Source organism: Sylvia atricapilla, chromosome 5 (assembly GCF_009819655.1).
Source record: "Sylvia atricapilla isolate bSylAtr1 chromosome 5, bSylAtr1.pri, whole genome shotgun sequence".
In the NCBI taxonomy this organism is placed as follows: Eukaryota; Metazoa; Chordata; class Aves; order Passeriformes; family Sylviidae; genus Sylvia; species Sylvia atricapilla.
The window spans coordinates 29,427,752-29,446,813 of NC_089144.1; the positions used below are offsets into that span (position 1 = coordinate 29,427,752).

At 37.8% G+C, this 19,062-nt stretch overlaps 1 protein-coding gene across 2 annotated transcripts in view; it reads left to right on the top strand.

Annotated features, from left to right (window-relative positions):
• Positions 1 to 19,062, top strand: part of TMEM117 (transmembrane protein 117) — a 175,282-nt gene that overhangs the window by 111,951 nt on the left and 44,269 nt on the right. The gene's annotated exons all lie outside the window — the stretch shown is intronic.

The window sequence follows — 19,062 nt, forward strand, 5'->3', positions numbered from 1 at the left end:
AGAGGAGCCCACCCACACCAGTGCCCCAGAGTGTGCTCAGGCCGTACAGTCATCACCCATTTAACATACTGCTCTCTGCCACCGAGGCCTGGGGGCACCTCTGCCTGCTTTGTGCCTGAAATCTCTGTCTACTCCCTACAGTGTTTTCTGCAGTGACCTGCTATATGCTGTGGAGAACTGAGCATAGTAATTGGAATAAAACCATAAGTTGGGATAAACCATTTCAGGAAATCTCTGGGCTCTGTGCAGTTTTCTCAGTAGAGGCAAGACCTGAATACTCTCTTTTGACAAACTGCTCCAATATTAATTATCCTCAACATTTTCCTAATAGAGTATGGAGGGTTTATAATAAGCAAGGCATAAAGAATGTGAACTTTTAGCCATAGGGAAAAAACAGAGCACAGTGAAAACCAAACAGTTTACGGAAATAGAGGAAAAGAGCTGCTGAGGTCTGTGTAACCAGGTAACAGAGAATTGATATTCAGAGTTAGATTATCAAAATGGGGGATTGTAGAGATAACAGTGGATTGTGCAGCTGAATCTTGATTGCAGACAGGGTGACAGAACAATACATACAAGCTGAACCTTTGAATATGCAAGTTCCATGCTGGAATCCATTTCTGTGGTGTCCCTGGCTAGGCATTCATTGCATGTGTTCACAATGATCAGTCTTTATTGGTGCAATAAAGGTGCAATAAAGACAATTGTCCTTTGACACAGGATTCTTGTCTGAAATAATGGAAAACAGATACCAATATGAAAAAGAAATAAAGTAATATGGATAATTGTAAATTTTTGATTCTCTACGTTTGCTGTTTGAATTCACAAACTAAACATTGTTCTTGTGTATTTCCATAAGCTCCTGCTAGCTTTCTGTAATAAAAAATACAACTACACTTGCTCAGAAATGTGTGTTAGAAAGCATGTAGTATTTTAGTTTAGCAAATCAACTTAGTAATATAGATTTAGAAGCTTTTATTCAAAATAATTGTGCAGAATTGCTACAGAGTTCTAATTTATGTACATATGTTTATACTGGCTTGTGTCAAACATAGCTTAGGTTAGTATTCTTAACTGGACAATATTTTGTACCCTGGAAGTAGAGAAGGCTTCCTTATGAGATAGATAGCCACATCTCATACAAAGAAATAAAAGCAGTTTCTGTAAAAGATTTTCTATCATGCAGTTATTTGAATGTTTGGTTTGATAAATTATATTTTTGTATTCTATGTTTTCACAATCTAGATTATAAGTGTATACTGGAAAATTATGTTCTTTTCACATATATGAATGTTCAAAAATGGCTTCTAAAAACATTCATTCTTCTCACTATAAGCTGCATTGAGAAAAACTAACTACACATTATAGCTCAACCAATTTAAGTTGTGTACTAACTGAAATAAAACAAACACTTCATTAAGTTTGAGTAAAAGTTTTTGGGATACATTCCCACAAATAAAACTGCATGAAACAATGAAATAATTGTATCTATAATATATATGCATTTAGATACACATACAGTATTCTCTCCCTGATTTGGAGGTTTTTAAGTTTATCTATTAATTCTTCCATATTTAAGTAATTTATCTTGGGATAAAGTACTGACCACTGAACAGAAACCTGGAATCATCTAAAAGGTAAAGCAGACTTCCTGGTAAATAGCATAAATAGTATAAAAGAACAAATATTTTTCAATATAATTGCTCACAGTAAATCTTATACTATAACCCAAGTGAATAATATCACTATGGATAAGCAAGACAATACAGAAGTTTCTTATTATTTCGTTTTTGTCTCAGTACAAAATATACACTAAGGTCCTCCACAGATGATTTATATTGAGTGATCTGACTACTAATCTGGTCTGGCATTGTTAAATATGTCAGGACAAAACTGTCTGTGAATAGTAATTGTTACATTTCATCTGGCCATCAAGACATATGATTATAATTTTTCAAGAAAGGACTGAAATATTTTTGAGAGCACTTATTTCATTTCTGGGTGTTATTGGTAAGCTATGCTGTGAAATGACAAATTTTTAACACAGAAAAATGTTGAAAATAATTAATCATAATACAGAGTGCTGAACTTTCTTTCATGTAAATGAGAGTTAAGGTTTCTGCCTATTTTTAGTTTTCATTATTTATTATTTTGAATATTTTAAAACATCAAATAAATACAAATATATTGTATTATCAAAAATATTTGCAGGAAAATTTTTCTTCAGCTTGGTCCTGTACAAATTCCCTGGTTCACGTCCTGAGGAAAACTTTTCCACTTGGATAACAAAGTACTTTTTTTGCACTTCTAGTATGAAAACGTAAAGGTGGTCTAAACTCACCAGAATGGTTTTAGATCTTGGCAACCACATCAGTCAGATACATTTTTGGACCTTGTTCTCAGATGCCCCCACTCCTCAGTGCATGAAAACTATTGTGTCAGCAATTCAGGATTCTCCCACCAATCTGCTCTCCTGAGAAGGCATTACTTTCAGCTGGAAGTGTTTCTCAGTCCCTAGCAGAACATGTTTGCCCTTCCCCTTCCCTTGTCCCCTTCCTCCAGCACAGCAACAGCCCAGAATGCTGTGGTGTTTGCAGAAGCAAGAAGGAAAGGTTAAGGATGAACTGGAGCCCTAGGTCAGCTGTGGGGAGGATGGCTTCCAACATTGCATTTGCTGATCTAACATTCTGGTCTGTGTCAGCTTTTCCCTGGCTTTTCTGGGAGCATCTTAGGGACTGCAATCACTGCACAGGCCTCCCATGTGGCCACGTGGAGTGTGTTCTGCATAGACTACTAATGCACTGCATGAGGGGTGGATGCTTTGCACGTCATTATTGATGTATGAGCAGAGAAAAGGTATGCATATGGGAGGGCATGAAGGTAGAAGTCTCCCATCTGTCTCAACTATCAAGGAAGAAATCTGTAGCTTGCCTGTGCCAGTCTCTATTTGGAAAGGCTGTGTCATGCATTTTCCCACACCCTAGTCGTGACAGGAAGAATGGTGAGACAAATCACTCTTCATCTCACTTTTCTTCTCAAGGCAAAGCATTTGAGGGAGAGATAATTAAGTTTAGGGAGCTCTGAGCTCTGAGGTTAAAATAAAACTTTAAAACCAAGGCAACAAACAAAAATTGTGGGATCACTTTAGCTTGAAGATTAAGTTCTTTATTTTTCTTATTCAGGTCACATTGAGTGGTCTCATCCTATTTTTTCTGATGGAGACTCCTACAAATCAAACAAAAACATATGTTGCTTCTTATTTATATTTGCATGAATAAGAGAAGGGTTGGCAGAGGAGGAGAGTGAGTGTAGTGTGGCAGGTTTCCTCTCACACGAAGTAGAACATACATGCTCATCTACATCCACTCACACAATCAAACACTTGACAGGGCAACAGAGGGAAGGAAAGGAGTTCCTAACACCCCTGCACTTACACCATTCCCCTGGTAAGCTCTAGAGTGGGAACATTTAATGTCCTGGGGATTTAAAAAAATATTCACAGACCAATCTGGCTGAAAGATAATTATACTGAAGAGAGAAAAGCACCATCCATTAGCTACAATGGGATTTTGGACTGGGCTCATAGACAAAAATTTCACCTTTCATTTGGATTTAAATTCTCTGAACCACTGTACTATGTATGTATTTTATACCATTTTTTTCAGTTCCTCAGCCTGTTTAAGCTTTTTGAGTTATATTTGGTAGATACTTGCAATTCAGTAGTTGATTGCCTGTTAGTAAAAAAGCCTGGTTTTATTCTTATATAATTGCTAGATTCCTAAGTATAGCCTTCATAATTGGATGGATATGGCAATCCATGTTCACTTCTTTCTAAAAGTACATTTTCTTCCATCTCTTTTACTGAGAAAGAGGTATATCATGAACAATTACTAAAAATATTTCATCTCATGTATAGCTTTAATAAAACTTCTTAAAGTGCAGTGTCTTCAATGTTTCAGTAATAACAGGACTGCCAAATTGCAGTACTTTCACAAAATCACATTCCATGCCAAAACCTGAGAACCTCTAATTCTTAGATAAAAATTTTCCTTGGGAAATTCCAAGAAGTTCTTTTCTCTGAATGGGCAGTTGCAGTTCTTGGTTCAACCACAGTTGGAGCAAGTCGTTTTTTAGCATGTTGTTTCCACTTTCTGCAAAATTCTTGCTGAGCAGAAGACACCTCTTCCCCCACTCAGGCACTGGAAGATTTTCCAGAAGAGCAGAATCAGTGATGTGGTTGTTATTGTATCCTTGCCCTCTTTCTGCTTGAGTCCTTTACCTTTCTTCCTTTGTTTGCTATTAGAATTTTTTTTCTGTCTTTAGCATTTACAGCTAGCCTAGGCCTCATTCTAGGTCCACTCGAAAATCAGGATGAGAGCAGCTGTCACATAATACTAACTACATTACTAACTACATTATGTGATGATATAGGTAGAAAAAAAAAGTGCTAAAATATAAATAAATATATAATATAAAAATAAAAAATATGGTCAGATAGTTGAGATAGCCACCTCAAGATAGAAGTTCCAAGTATTTATATCAGCATGCACATTGTGGACTATTGTTCTTACAGTGGAAGTCAACACTTCAGACTATCAATGCAGAAATTCAGTCCTGCATCGTTGATTCAATGTGCAGAAGCCTGGCAAAATCATAGCCCAAAACATGGTCAGTTCAACTGAAACTCATTTCTTTGGGAAAGCTGTAAAGGATCCATCACACCAAAGACTGGTGCATAGAGAAGTTGCAGTGTCAGGCGGTGGTTTTTTTCAAGATGTGAACTCTGAAAGCCCACAAAGTTCAGTGGAGACCAGAAAGTGAGTGTTTCAGCTGCTCATGCTTATAGCCAGAGTTCATCAACTTTGTCATGGCTGGATTCCAAAAATCAATAGAGTTTTCTAAAATAAATGTGATGATTAGAGTAATGAAATTACTTGCCTTCCTGGAATGCTGGAGTATTTTTTTTAATTGTATTTCTCCCTAATGGCATGTTTAAATTTGTGACTTAGAATTTGCTGATGTACTTAGCTTAACTTCTGACTCATCTTTCTCATAGAATCATAGAATGGCATAGGTTGGATGAGAATTTAGAGGTCATCTCTTTCCAACCTTTCTGCCAATGCCCTTCACTACACCAGGTTTCTCAAATCCCCATTCAAACTGGCCTTGAACACTTCCAGGGATGGGGCATCCACAACTGCTCTGGACAATCTGTTCCAGTTCCTCACCACTCTTACAGGAAAGGATTTCTTCTGTATGTGTAATCTAAACCTGACCTCTTTCAGTTAAAGTCATTCCTCCTTGTTCTATCACTACATGCCCTTATGAAAAGTCCCTCCCCAGCTCTCTTGTAGCCCACTTTAGGTTCTGGAAGGCTGCAATAAGTCTCCCTGGTGCCTTCTCTTCACTGTTTTGAGCAACCCAACCTCTCTCAGTCTGTCTGCACAGGAGAGCTGCTCCAGCTCTTTGATCAACTTTTGTTCCTCCTTTGGACTCCCCCCAACAGGCCCATGTCCTTCTTTTGGGGGGCCTAGAGTTGGATTCAGCACTACAAGTGGGGTCTAATGAGAGTGGAACAGGGGGGCAGAATCCCCTCTCTCGGCCTGCTGCCTGTGCTGCTTTTGATGAAGCTCAGGGCACATTTAGCTTTCTGGGCTGCAAGTGCCCATTGCCAGGTCACATTAATCTTCTTGTCCATTAACACCTGCTAGTCCTTCTCCCCAGGGCTCCTCTGCCAAGGGGAGGAATTAATCCAGTCCATTCTCTGCCCATCTTGTACTTGTGCTCGGGATTACGCTGACCCAGGTGCAGGACCTTGCACTTGGCCTTGTGGAACTTCATGAAGTTTGCAGTGGTCCACGTCTCAATCCTGTGGAGGTCCCTCTGGGTGCCATCCCTTCCCTCCAGCATGTCGATTCTGCCACAGAATTTGGTGTTGGCAGTCTTGCTGAGGTGCACTTGATGCAGCTGTCCATATCACCAACACAGATGTGACACAGCGCCTGTCCCAACACCAGCCCCTGGGAGCATAACTCATCACAAGTGACCCATCACAATTCTTTGAATGCCATCCAGCCAATTCCTTATCCAGCCAGTGGTCCATCCATCAAATCCACATCTCTCCAGTTTGGAAAAAGGCTGTCATGTGGTATGATGTTAAATGCTTTGCACAATTCGAGGTGGATGATGCCAGTTGCTCTTTCCTTATCCACCAATGCTGTAAACACCGTCATAGAAGACCACTGAAACTGTCAGGCACCAATCTTCCCTTAATGAAGAAAAACTAGTATTCCTGTGTTTTGTGTAAATACTGAGTATTTACACATGATCATGTTAAATGTTGTTTGGCTTTCAGATCCATCTGAAGAAGCAATTCTGAAACTGATTTGTGCCCAGTGAAGGTCGGCTTGGAAACTGTTTTTAGGTCCTGTGGATTTCATGTGCAACTGGATGCACTAACACAGTAAAACTGTTCTACCACCATTAATGGTGGGAACTGAAATCAGTCTCCCTGGGGACACCCTGGATGAGATTATTAGTCTTCTGCAGTTTTCAGAAGGATATGGCAGTTGTCATCCATTGAGTGTGTAATTTAAAAAGTTTTATTCCTCCTAATTTCCCGATAGTTCTTCATGATGTGACTTCTGCTTTGTTTTGGGCATCAATTTTTCAAATACAATTAGTGAAACTCTTTACCATATCCACCTGTTTTCTGATGCAAACAGGCTAACAGCCACAGAGTAATAATGGTTCCAGTGAAATGACATCTTGGGATTCAAAGTGCTGCACAGGACTAGAATGTGGTTGTACATTCTAACTTGTGATGCTGTAAAAGAAAGAAAAAACAGCTTGGTGTATCCAGATTCAGTTATTCAGGCCTAAGAGAAAAATTAGAACATTTTGCAAAGACTGGACTTAAATTTGGAGCAAGAAGTTATTATTTGAGTGCAGCTAGACTTCATCCTCACTCAGATTCTTAAATCCATGACCACTGTCAGAATGAACCGTTTCAATAAAAAAGAAAACTTAATTCAAACTATTTTTAGGATGTGCTTAAAACAGTTACAAATACAAATGTATATAAGCTTATTTAGTTAATGTATAAAACCTCAATTTAGATGTAAGGAGCCTTTCTTTTGTTTCTTACTTGCTTTGAAAAAATCAGCATGGCCATAAAATTAAAAGCATCTGCTGACAGTTATCTTAATCAAGGTTTTCAGCTTCATATCTTTTTTAGGCTGGGTACCATAATGAGAATATTGTGGCTGTATTTTTATGTCAGATAATTGCATGTTGTCTGACTGCAGTTTGTGACTGTGGAAAAAGCAAGGCCTAAAACAAAGAGTAGATTAAATTTTCAATGAAATCACAACAAAAGGTTGTTAACAAAAGGTGCCCTGCAGGGCTTTTGTTTCATAATGTATGTTTCAATACTTTAGCATCTTTGCTTGATTTCTCTGCTTTTAACACAAAAAAAAAAATCATGTTAGCAGTTAAGCTCTTACAAAACCAGCTGTCAGTTAAATTCCAGACCATGCATATTTTGAGCATGCTTTGTCTAGTAGGAAGTTATCCTGATGAACGTAGTGATTTTGTGATATTGACTAATCAAGGAGCTTCAGTAAACTGTGTAAATAACAATACTTTTAATACTGTACTTGACATTTTTCATCTTTTCAGATTCTTTATGTAGTGAAATGCTTGATCTAGTCCTTCAATCAAAACCACCTTGACTCCAGTTTCCTGCTGTTTGCTTTGTATTACTGATTGTGTTGGTGCATTGGTGAGCACAGTGCTGCTTCTCATGTAGACAAAGAGTAAATCTTTCTGAATTTCAGTGGAAAGGGCATCAGCCCTTGTCTGTGATGGCCAAGGGGTAAAGCAAAGCCAATGAAAACAATTGGAAAACAACTTACTCAGCCTTGGGAAAGGTTCATGTTTTTAAAAGCTTTGTTTACTGCTTTTTGCTATTGTACTCTTGTTTGCTGCTTCCCCATTTCTTTTTAACACATCCTACCAGATTCTGCTGGTTCTGCTATAGAAAAATTTGAATTTGTTTTCATTTATCAAAGACTATTTTATAATTGAGAAGGTAAAGGGCAAGGGCCAAGAAATTATCAAATTATTACATTAAAATGAAGGAGGTTTTCATTTCAGTTTTGTGACTTGCTATGGCAGTTCTAATTTATTCAATGCTAGGCTTAAAATAATAATAAAAAAGGAAGGTATTTCTTATTTTAAGAATACTTGGTACAACTTTGTCCCAGTTCTGAATAAACCTTTTTGTTAGCTCCCATGCAAGCACCTTTTTCATACATGCTACTTTTCATTTAGATGGGTTGGTTTGAAATTTTATTTGAAGAACCTCTTCTATGAAGGCAGACTGAGAGAGCTGGAGTTATTCAGTCTGAAGAAGAGAGAGTTCCAGGGAGGCCTTTTAGCAGCTTTGCAATGACTAAAGGGGCTGACAGGAAAGATGGAGGGGGACTTTGTAAAAAGATGTGTCATGATGGGATAAGGGGGAATGGCTTTAAACTGAAAGAGGGTAGGTTAAGACCAGATGTAAGGGAGAAATTCTTCCCTGTGTGGGTGGTGGGGCACTGGAAGAGATTTTCCAGAGTGCTTTTGGAAGTCTCATCTCTGGAAGCATTCAAGGCCAGGTTGGACAGTGCTCTGAGCAACCTGGTGTACTGAAAGGTGTTGGCAGGGGAATTGGAAAAAGATGATCTTTAAATTCCCTTTCAACCCAAACCATCCTGATTCTGTGATGTCTACTATAAACTGAAACAATAAATTAATAACTTTTAGAAAATTAGTTTTTAATTAAATACTTTATATTTTAAAAAATTATTTAACTTAATGAAACGATTTTTTTTTATAAACAAACACCCATTACCACGGTTTGAAAAAACCCATATAAATGCTCTTATATGGGACCTCCATTGTGCCAGCATTGCAGAGACCAGGAGAAGTGAACTCTGCCCCAGGGAGGTTACTGTCTGGAATTCTAATTTTAAAAAGAAACATGACACAGAAATGTGCTAAATCCTTTGTCTATAAACATATATTTGCTGCTTACAGAAGTGGTGTGCCAATAAAAAAATGGAGCTCAACACATGCTCAGCTTCCAGTTATTTGGAAGCTTTGACCTGACCTCATCTTTTGAAATATCCAAGGCCAATTGGCATAGCACAGGAAGCATAGGTCTTGGGAAGATGATGCATGTTTTCAATGACAGTAAACAAGCTGGAAATATCTTATTTGACTTTTAAATTATACAGCGAGTTGAAAGAGCTGAAATTTAAGTGGGAAATAATCAGTTTTAAATTTAATAAGTTTGATCTGGAGGGTCTTGAGGAAGACAGCACTGTCAATGTCATTTTTAATGCATTAGTTCTCAGAATGAAAGTTCTCTCAAAGACAGGTCCAGATTTCTTGTCTAAGCTTCTCTCCAGTATTCTAGCACATGAACATTATAGATAAAGTATAATATGAATATAAGTGTCTCTCAAGTAGTCTTTCAGTGTCTAATACAAGCTTGACCAAGCTGCATGAGCATACCTCATAAAAAGCATTTAATGCTTAATAAAGCATTTTCTCTTTAAAAATGTGGTATAACTGATTTTAATGTCTTACATTCAATGTCTTAAGGATTTAAAACTGTCTCTAGCTTTCAGGTTGATCATAGAATCATTTCGATTGGAAAGGCTTTTTAAGCCCAACCATTAACCCAGCACTACTATGTTCACCACTAAACCTTGTCCCTAAGTGCTCCATCTACATGTCTTTTAAATACCTCCATTCACTTCCCTGGGCAGCTGGTTCCAATACTTGACAACCCTCTTAGTGAGGAAATTTATCCTAATAGCCAACTGAAACCTCCCCCGTCACACCTTGAGGTTGTTTCCTCTTCTGTGGCTTGTTAGAAGAGACTGACCCCCACCTGGCCACAGCCTCCTGTCAGGCAGCTTAGAGAGCAGTAAGATTTCCCCTGGGCCTCCTTTTCTCCAGGCTAAACAGCCACAGCTCCCTCAGCCATTCCATATACTTGTAATATGGACTTGTGCTCCAGACCCTTCATAGGTTTTGTTGCCCTTCTTTGAATATGCTCCAGAACTTCAGGGTTAATCCAGAGTAACGGCAGTGCTTATGGAGATTTTAAGGATTGTTTCCTCAGGGTAGCTTACTTGAAATTTTAGCAGATACACTGTATTTATACTAGCCTTTAATAACTTGAGCAGGAAAATTTTAGTTCATAGTAGAATAATTTGCAGGTACAGCATTATCTTAGTTTTAATTAAGATGTTTTAAAACTCTTTACTTTTCCTCTTGTATGCATCTGAACTGATAAAATTATCTGAACTGCTAGTTTTATTTTTATGGAAAGTTAAAAATTTATACTTTCTCCCAAAACAAATTAATTTACAAGGTGCAAGCACAGACAAAAGCATCTGTATGTGATATTTGTATTTCAAAGAATGATTGTTTTGTGTTTCAGAAAGGTGGGACTTAGAATTAATCTTCTGTTTAAAGTGTTGTTTAGCAAAGTTTGTCAACCTGTTTTATGATTTCCAGGTCTTCCTACCTGAAACATTTCTGTGTAACCACTTACTGATGTCTTCAGTTAGGAGTACCACTTCTTCTGCCACAAGATCTTTCAGTGACTGCAATATATGTTGGCTGGTTTCAAAAAGCATACGCTCTCTTTTAACCTATACACAACCTCAATTAGTGTTCAGGTCAGTAAGTGGGAAGACATTTATAGAATCAATCATTTTGGGTTAAGGAGTACACATACTGCAAGTGTACTAATGGAATGGAAATAATGCCTGGAACATCTCCAGAACAGTCACAGTCTCAATGGAGCAATTAAATATGTATGAAGAATGTTTGCAGTGAAGTTCAAACACATCAGCCTGAGGCTTATTTTTTGGTTTAATTTATTCTCTGCCTTTCTGTGTACTGCTGCTTGGTGATTCAAAAACACTTCTGCACACTGCCTCCTGCATCATCTGTGTGTACACTGACTGACAGATACGGTGACAGTTGCTATTTTTAATCACTATCTCAGGAACAAGGAGTAGACTCCACAGTAGAAAAGTGCAGGGTTAGTATTGAGGTTAACAGTTTTTATTCATTAATGAATTTGACATAATCCACAGTATGGAAAATAGTCTTCAGATTTAATTCAGGCAGTGTTTGAATATTTAGCAAAACTTCTTAGTTTGAATCTGTTGGTGTTATTAGAATATTTCATTTTATGCCTTGTATTCTGTGTCTTCATATCACTGCTTTTATCCTTCATGAAAGAGATGCTTGTCCTGCAGTTAGAGACTGCTTTTTTATATATCACTGTGAATGCCAGCACTGCTAAAGAGTGAGTGGCTCTATTTCCTGGTAATTGTTGTTCTTCGTAAAACGTGTGAAAGGACACATGCTATTTTCAGCTTTCTCTGCTGTTTTCAGCCATAAATAAAACCAAACTATCTGGGGCTTTGTTTGTTTCCTTTGATGGGTCCAAGTTCTATGATTGTGTCTGATCAGAGAGAACCAGTGTATTAGCTGGTTCGTCTGTTACCAATTCATGCGCTATGAGTAAGTGCGATTGTCATGTAACCAAGCTTAGAGCTATTGGCAAAGCAACTGAGCAAAGACAGCCTTTTAAAAGGATTACTGGTAATGTAATTACTTGTGCAAGATGTATGGATATCTCCCGAATGAAAACACCAGCATCTTAATATGTTCTTTAAGGAATACCATTAGTGGAATGAGAGCTTGTGTTCCAGTAATGGCATACTCCACTGGTGGATAATGGCACAGGGAAGCAAAGGCATTTGTGTGAAGTAAACACTGAACTAAAGCCAGATATGTGCTTTTGTTTCTTTATATAGTTTCAAGGCTATTATTGAAGCAAAATTTACTTTCCAGTGACACTAGCATTATTTTATTAAATGCAGTGAGGTTTTGAGGCCTCAGAACTCCCAGTAGATTTTGTTTAGGTCTGGAGGAAAATAATTTTTTATATATAGTCAATCTATAACTGCTAGTAATATCAATAATTTTAATGAAAGAAATATGCTGTTAATGTGACCCCTATTACCAGAAATAGCAGCAGTATGTCATATTTTTTAATTTTATAAAGAAGCAGAATGTATTTAGGACCTTCGATTCAGGCACAGAATAAGCAATCTTGGTGAAGTTGCAAAATTAACAAAATATTTGTGCTTCTGAAGGGTTGTTGACGAAGGCTTTTGGTAGTGACTTTAACCATCAAGATGATTGACTTTTCTTGGTGAAAAGATACATTTGCATATGTTTAAATAAGCACCTGTCCTTCATCTTTTGAAAAATCAATGAGAAAAGCCCAGTAGTCATCAATGAAACTTTAATCTTCTTTTAGATACTGACAGATTTTCTTCCAGTCAGGTGTAGGGGATGTTTTCCCTTGAAGTGGTTAATAAGCTCCATGGCATCCATAAAAATAGATTAGTGAAGCATACAATGATAGCTGTCCTGTTTGATTTGTTTAGTCTTAAACCCTTTTCTTACCTTTGATAAAACTTCCCTCTTAGAACTTCTATATTTCTTTCTTCACAGTGTTGGTTCATATTTTCTCATTATTCAATAAGTGAAATTCTGTTGCTTGGTGCATGTTCATATTTTTTTGTTGTTTCCCCCTAATCAGGCTCCTTTTCACATTCATTTACTGAGTTTTGCTCTTGGTTTGTATTTTTCTTAAAGACCTATTTTCTGATTTTGAGTAATAACAATATTATTAACATGCATATTTTTATGATTCTTGAATCAGAAACGTGATTGGGTTATTGATTGTGATATGTGGGCAAATAATCTGGCTTTTCAGTGTCAGAAGTTACACACTTACCTTGTGCAATACAGCCTTCTAAACTTTAATGTGTCTTATGACACATTATGAGCAGGTTTTGCCTCTCAGTGGAAGAACAGACTAAAGAAAAGCTGACACTAATATCTAGGTGTATGTAGACAGAAAGTTATGTATAGGAAAAATGATTTACCCTTCTGGAAAATCAGTCATAGCCAAAATATTCTTACCTTAACCATCTGAACTTACTATCCTATATTTATTATTTTAAGTATCCAAATTTATAAAAAGTTATCTTGAATTTGACCTACATCAGATTTGTGGGGCTTTTGGTACTCCAGATAATCACACCATTTAAATATAATTCCCTGGCTATGGATTTAGGATCCTAGCTTTAGCCACAAACTAAAGTTTTGTCATAGGGCCTTCCAGTCGACCTTGTGAAAATATTGACTATATATCCTTCTTGTCAAGCTACTTATTATGCTCATTTTTTGTGTTTTCTGATCAGTTTGGAAATAGAAAAAGCTTTTAAAAACTTTAGGAGATAATCACCACTTTGTAATGCCGTTATTCATTTTACCTGCTCAGTTTTATAATTTTTGTTTTTAAGATCATTCATGCCAAATGGATATCTGCAGTGATGTGACTTCCTGTGATTGAGGCAATTCCCAGTACAAGGACAAAACCAGAGCTCCTTGAACTGAGGGGAAGGACTCAACTTTCATGTCTCTCCCTGCATAAGCAGAAAGAGGAAAAAAGATATTATTATCCCATTTGCAAATGCCATCTAAGGTCTGGGCTTTGGATTGTTTCAGGTACCCTTTGGCCTTGTGACCCAGTTGTGCTCATTAGGACAGTGGCAATCAGGGCTCAGTTTTATAATTTTCTTTGCAACATGAACAAACTGAATCAACATTAATAAGACTGTAATCGGCAGCAGGTGTGACTATGTTATAAAACAACCTAAAATTAAAGAAGCATTTCAATTTGCTACCTGATGTTAAGTTGTTCAGTATAAATTAAAGAAAACTAAACAATCACTAGCAGGCCTTGGGTTGTAAAAAGAATGGGCATTTAAAAATCACTGCAAAGTGTAATTATGTAAGTAGAAAGCTCTTGGAGGTGTTTTTAAACAATTCCTTTTTAAAGAGCACCTAGGTCATATCTATTTGGAATGAAATGGACGGTAAGGTCCAAGGTGTCAACACAGCAGGCACACACAATACCAGCATAGTATGTTAGGCAGGAGCTAAGATTTTAATCAGCTTTCACAGGTTTTAGGGTACTAATTTGTTCCAAACTTCTGGACTTTGTGAGCTGTTCTGTTATGATCTTTCTGAAAGAGATTTGAGGACACTTTTCTACATTGTCAGTTCTGCTAGAACAAGTCTTTATTCTTCAGACTGAGTTGTGAAAATTATTATCTTTTTTGGTTTGTTTGTTTTTCCTTAAGAAGGAGGTGATCTATACACTCTCTTTGAATTACGCCTTGTAGCAAAACCCTTCATATGTTCAGTAATTCCCACTCAAGTAAAACAATAGAGGTTTGCTAGTGTCATTCATTACACATGAATGTCATCCTTTAAACAAATTTGATGCAAATGTAATTACAGAAATCTAAATATAATTAAATATGTGTTTTCCCAGCATTTAGATTTATTCAAATTCAAGGAAAGTATCATTTGATTGACAGATAAATTGGTAACAGCATCACTGTCTGGAAGCATTGTCAAAATTTATTCTAGCAGCATATTCTCAAGAACTTGTGGGCTATAGAATATTTTGAAAGAAGTTAAGGACAACTTGCTTAGAGGGCAGGTGGCCTCAGGGAAGATGTTGTGGCATTCTGCAATTGCTGTTTATAAAACAACTGATGGTCACCCCAGTCCTGTATAATCCATATCTGAAGCCACCTTTAAATGCAGAATGAAATGGTTGTATTAGCAATCATTGTTTATAGCATTTATGAACACTTTTCAAACTAAAAAAAAACCCAGCTGATCTAGTATAACATTTAACAATATTTGGAGAGTTTTAAATGTAAAGTCTATTCTTCCCCAAATAAATATCAGAATACTCCCACTGTGTGCCAAAAATCTGCTTTAACTTAGTGAAGGTGGCCACTGTCTCAGATGAAATAGATTTTTTTTTTTTTAGTAGACATTGATGGGGTTATCAACTCAGAAAAGTCTGTGATAGGTTGCCAATAATGGCAGGAAAGGTATGATTGTAAGTCACATTCATCTTTCACAGCCTCTTAGCTAGAGATGACAGCTATTTTCAGGGCTCCCAGGAGGAACATAAAGCCAAAAACTTCATTGGAGAACTGATCAAATTAATTTAATATCAACTCTGTACAATGACTGAAGGAGGAGAAAATTGAAGATAATACTAACAAAGTTAATCCAAATGACTAAATGAAACTTTCTGAGATGCTGTATCTAGTCCCCAATGCTGCCTTGCCTCTTAGAACCTTTATGAAATGGATGTGGTTATTTGCAATACAAAAGTATAAAAATGTGGCTGATTCTAGTCTCTCCAGTGGTTGATCAAAGAAGCCAAGTGCATCCATTTATTCCAAATTCTGATTTGCTTCAAAGTCTCATCAACAAGACAAAGATTCCCTGTTTAGAGAGAAAGTGAGACACTGCGGAATATAGCCCTTCCAAAATTATTCCTCTAGCTTCTCACTGTAGGTGCTTGCTGGAGATTGATTGAGCAATCATATGAGTGATGGGGTGACAGCTTGTAGGCTTTTATGCTTGTCAAACACACATGTTGAAGTGTTTTGCAGGAAAGGTCATACAGCTGTAAAACTAGAGGTGACACAATCAGTGAGGGGTAAAAGTGTTTAAGAGAATATTAAACATGGAATATATGTTTAACAAATTTGGTCAGCACAATATTTATTAAACTTGAGGTCTCTTTAGCAACCTAAACTATTTTGAGCATAGTATAATCAGGAAAGCAAAACAAAATCTGATATACTATTTGGGTCTCTGGAGATAAACTGGGTGGATATCTAACCTCACCTAGATGTGGCCCCTTGTCCAGACAGCTCATCTGTTCCTTGGACAAGATAAAAGGCCTGTCCCCAGCTTGTACCCTGGGTCTGGTGCAAGAATTATCTTGTTGGATTGGTATAAGAGGTGTGATACTGATCACTTACTCTTTAAGTCTTTCTAAAAGATGATAATAACCCTAAAGTAGATCTACGAGAGAAAACTGTTGGAGAAGAAACAAATGCCTCTGATTATATCTCAGAAAAAAAATGAAAACTGGTGGCTTTTGGGACTCCCTGTCCATCCTTACTGTCTGAACTGCAATGTCATTCAGCAGTCCAGCACTCCCCTGCCTTTAATCCTGCTGAGGTGTCCTTAGTCCTTCACATTAGTCCCAGATCAACAAAAACCTGCCAGATCTTAGGGCCAAACAGGCTCTATTACAAGTTACAAACCCCATGTAAATCTATTCAGGACTAAGTCAGGTGAAGTGGACAGATAAAGAGGAAGAAACAGGTCTAAAATTGAAAACGTACTAACTCCCAGGAGGGAATGTCAGCTAAAATGTTTTTGTTCAACATAGAATTGTGTAACTGAGATGGTAAATTCTGAGCATTTTAACATTAAGTCTTTCTTGTTAGGATGTTAGAAGTTGAAGAGACCAAGGTTGGAAGGTAAAAGATGACAAATTATTTCTGGAAGAAAAGGGATCTTTGCTTACACTTCGTTGGAAACTCTGCAATAAAACTTTTGGTTGCTGTTTTTTAGGAAAACGAAAACACTCAAATAAGCATTATTATTGGTTAAAATTTCATTGATAAATTATCCATGGGAAGGAATTTCTCATTAGACCTAGTGAGACTCCAGTCTCCTCAGAGTAGCCAGTAGCATGATGATCCAATCCACATGGATTGCTGATCTGAGCCCCTGCACTTCTCTTTGCAGGGCAGCTGTGGGACAAGCTTTAGCCTGGATTTTACTGCATCTTTGCTGAGTTCCCTGAATGTTGCTAGTTTTTCCAATTTAAGATTTATCTGGTTTCTGTTTAATGGAACAGTTTGGAAAAGAGTGCAGATTAGTCTCAGGATAGAACACAGGACTTTTTCTGAAATACTGAAAAGTTTAAGGGGGCTAACTATTTCCTGGAAAACGCAAGGTTTACCCAGTATGTATCTGGGCATCATAGTGAATTTAGCTATAACAATTCCCAAGTTCCTTTGTGCATCTTCTTCTTGGAAATTTCTAGTGTTTATCTTCCACTGAAAAAGTGACGATATTCATTTTGTCACAGAGCTGAGCATATAATTATTGGAACAGCACTGGCTGTCAGGATGTATTCTGGTGAGTCTCATTATTAACTTCTTTTTGTTCAATCTTATTTCTAGTCATGTTCTACTGTTAGAAAGGTTAACTTTCCAGGAAGTCAAAATCACAGTAATTTGCATGTGATTTTTCTTTGTTTCTTAAGAAGACAGGTGTCAGCCTTATACTGGAACTGGCTCAACTTGTGAAAAATAAGGCATATGAACTTTTATTTTCTAGACAACTTTTGAGTTGGTATCAATTATTGGCTCCATCTTCTTCTTGCTTACCACCCCAGAGGCACTTTGTGGGGGGCAGTTGCTAGTTTCTCCCATCCCTGAGGCTCTCTTCATGGGACAAGTGCTTCAGCCCCTAACCAGTAAAGCTTTAAAATACTCCATTTTTAAAAACTCCACTTTAGTTTATTGGTGATTTTTATGCATGGTTGGTCAAAAACTGGATGTGATATTCTGGATATGAGCAAAGTAATGTCCCTTGATCTACTGGTTGTGCCTTTGTTATTGCAGCTCTTGACACTGTTGGGACTTTGCTGCCAGCAGACATGCCTGGTATGCACTCAGCTTGCTGTCTACTAATGTCCTTTTATAACTGAGGTAAATTTTACATTATTTGAAAGGGTTTTGACAAAAAAATGTGTTACTCAGAAAGCAGGATGAGAGTTTTGTTTGTTTCTCATGTTGCAGTTGTTTTGGAAATACATTTAATCAAAATATAATCAAGTTGTTAGGTGAAAGACTCTGTATTTATTTAAAATGCTTTGGGAAAAAAATTGAAGAGCAGTTCAAAACAATTGCAATTATATTTTACTGTGATAGGGTTTGCACAGATATAATTGTAAAAAGCACGATATCTTGATGAATGTGGAATTATATCCCGTAGATATGATGGCTTATGAAGCCTAAAATAATGAGAAATTTCTTTTTCCGTAGAAGTACTGCATAGATAAATTATACAGCTAATCTAATCCAGAACATAGAAAACTATTGAATTGTTACATTTAGTTTATTCTGAATTCGCAATGTATTTTCAATTTCAGTTGTGGATGTAATATGTTGTCTGAGAAGCCCTGAGAATGTAAGTGTATACTGTACAGTTCTCCTACCCACTAATTATAAATTTCCTCTAAGAGTAGCAACGTGACAGTATCTGAGCAAGGACATGTTCCATATGTTCTGATTAGATAAAATAGATTCCATTTTTATCCTTTATGTTTTGTAACTCATAGAATCATAGAAACATCTCTTCTGGGAAAGACCTTTAAGATCATCAAAGTGGTATTGATGCAGGGCATGACTTAACCCTGGTGGCACCTCCATGCTGGATGAGCCATTGTGTTCATCACTGATGTGTTCCACTTTCAGGGGCTCACACCTGTTACACCCGGGGAGGCAGGGCAGTCACAGAGGAGACAGGCCTGCTGCACCAGGCAGGGACGTGTCACCACTGCCCCTGTCCCTGAAGTCACTGTGCTCAGACAGGCAGAGGGAGGGCAGGGAATCCTCCAAACCATGCACCCTGTCTGCCTGCGGGGCCTGTCCCAGGGAGGGCTGGGTGTGATTCCAGCAGTCTCTCTTTCTCTCTCTCTCTCTGATACCCCTCAGCCCCTGTCCCTCCTCCTGCTGCTGCCTGGTGCTGCCATGGGAGCCGGGCACAGGCTGGCACAGTGGCAGCAGCGTGTTCCCACAGGAGTTCTGTCTGGCAGCCGTGTCCCTCGTGGTGCCTGCAGAGGTCAGAGGGGCCGTGGCTTTCTGCTGGGTGGATACCACTGCTCCCTGGTTGAGCTGCAGGGAGAAAGTGCCCTTTCTGGACATCCTTCCAAGGACAAGTGCTGCCTGAACTGATGGTCCACTCACTCCCTGTGTGCCCACCCTGCTGGCATCACTCCTGGTCCCT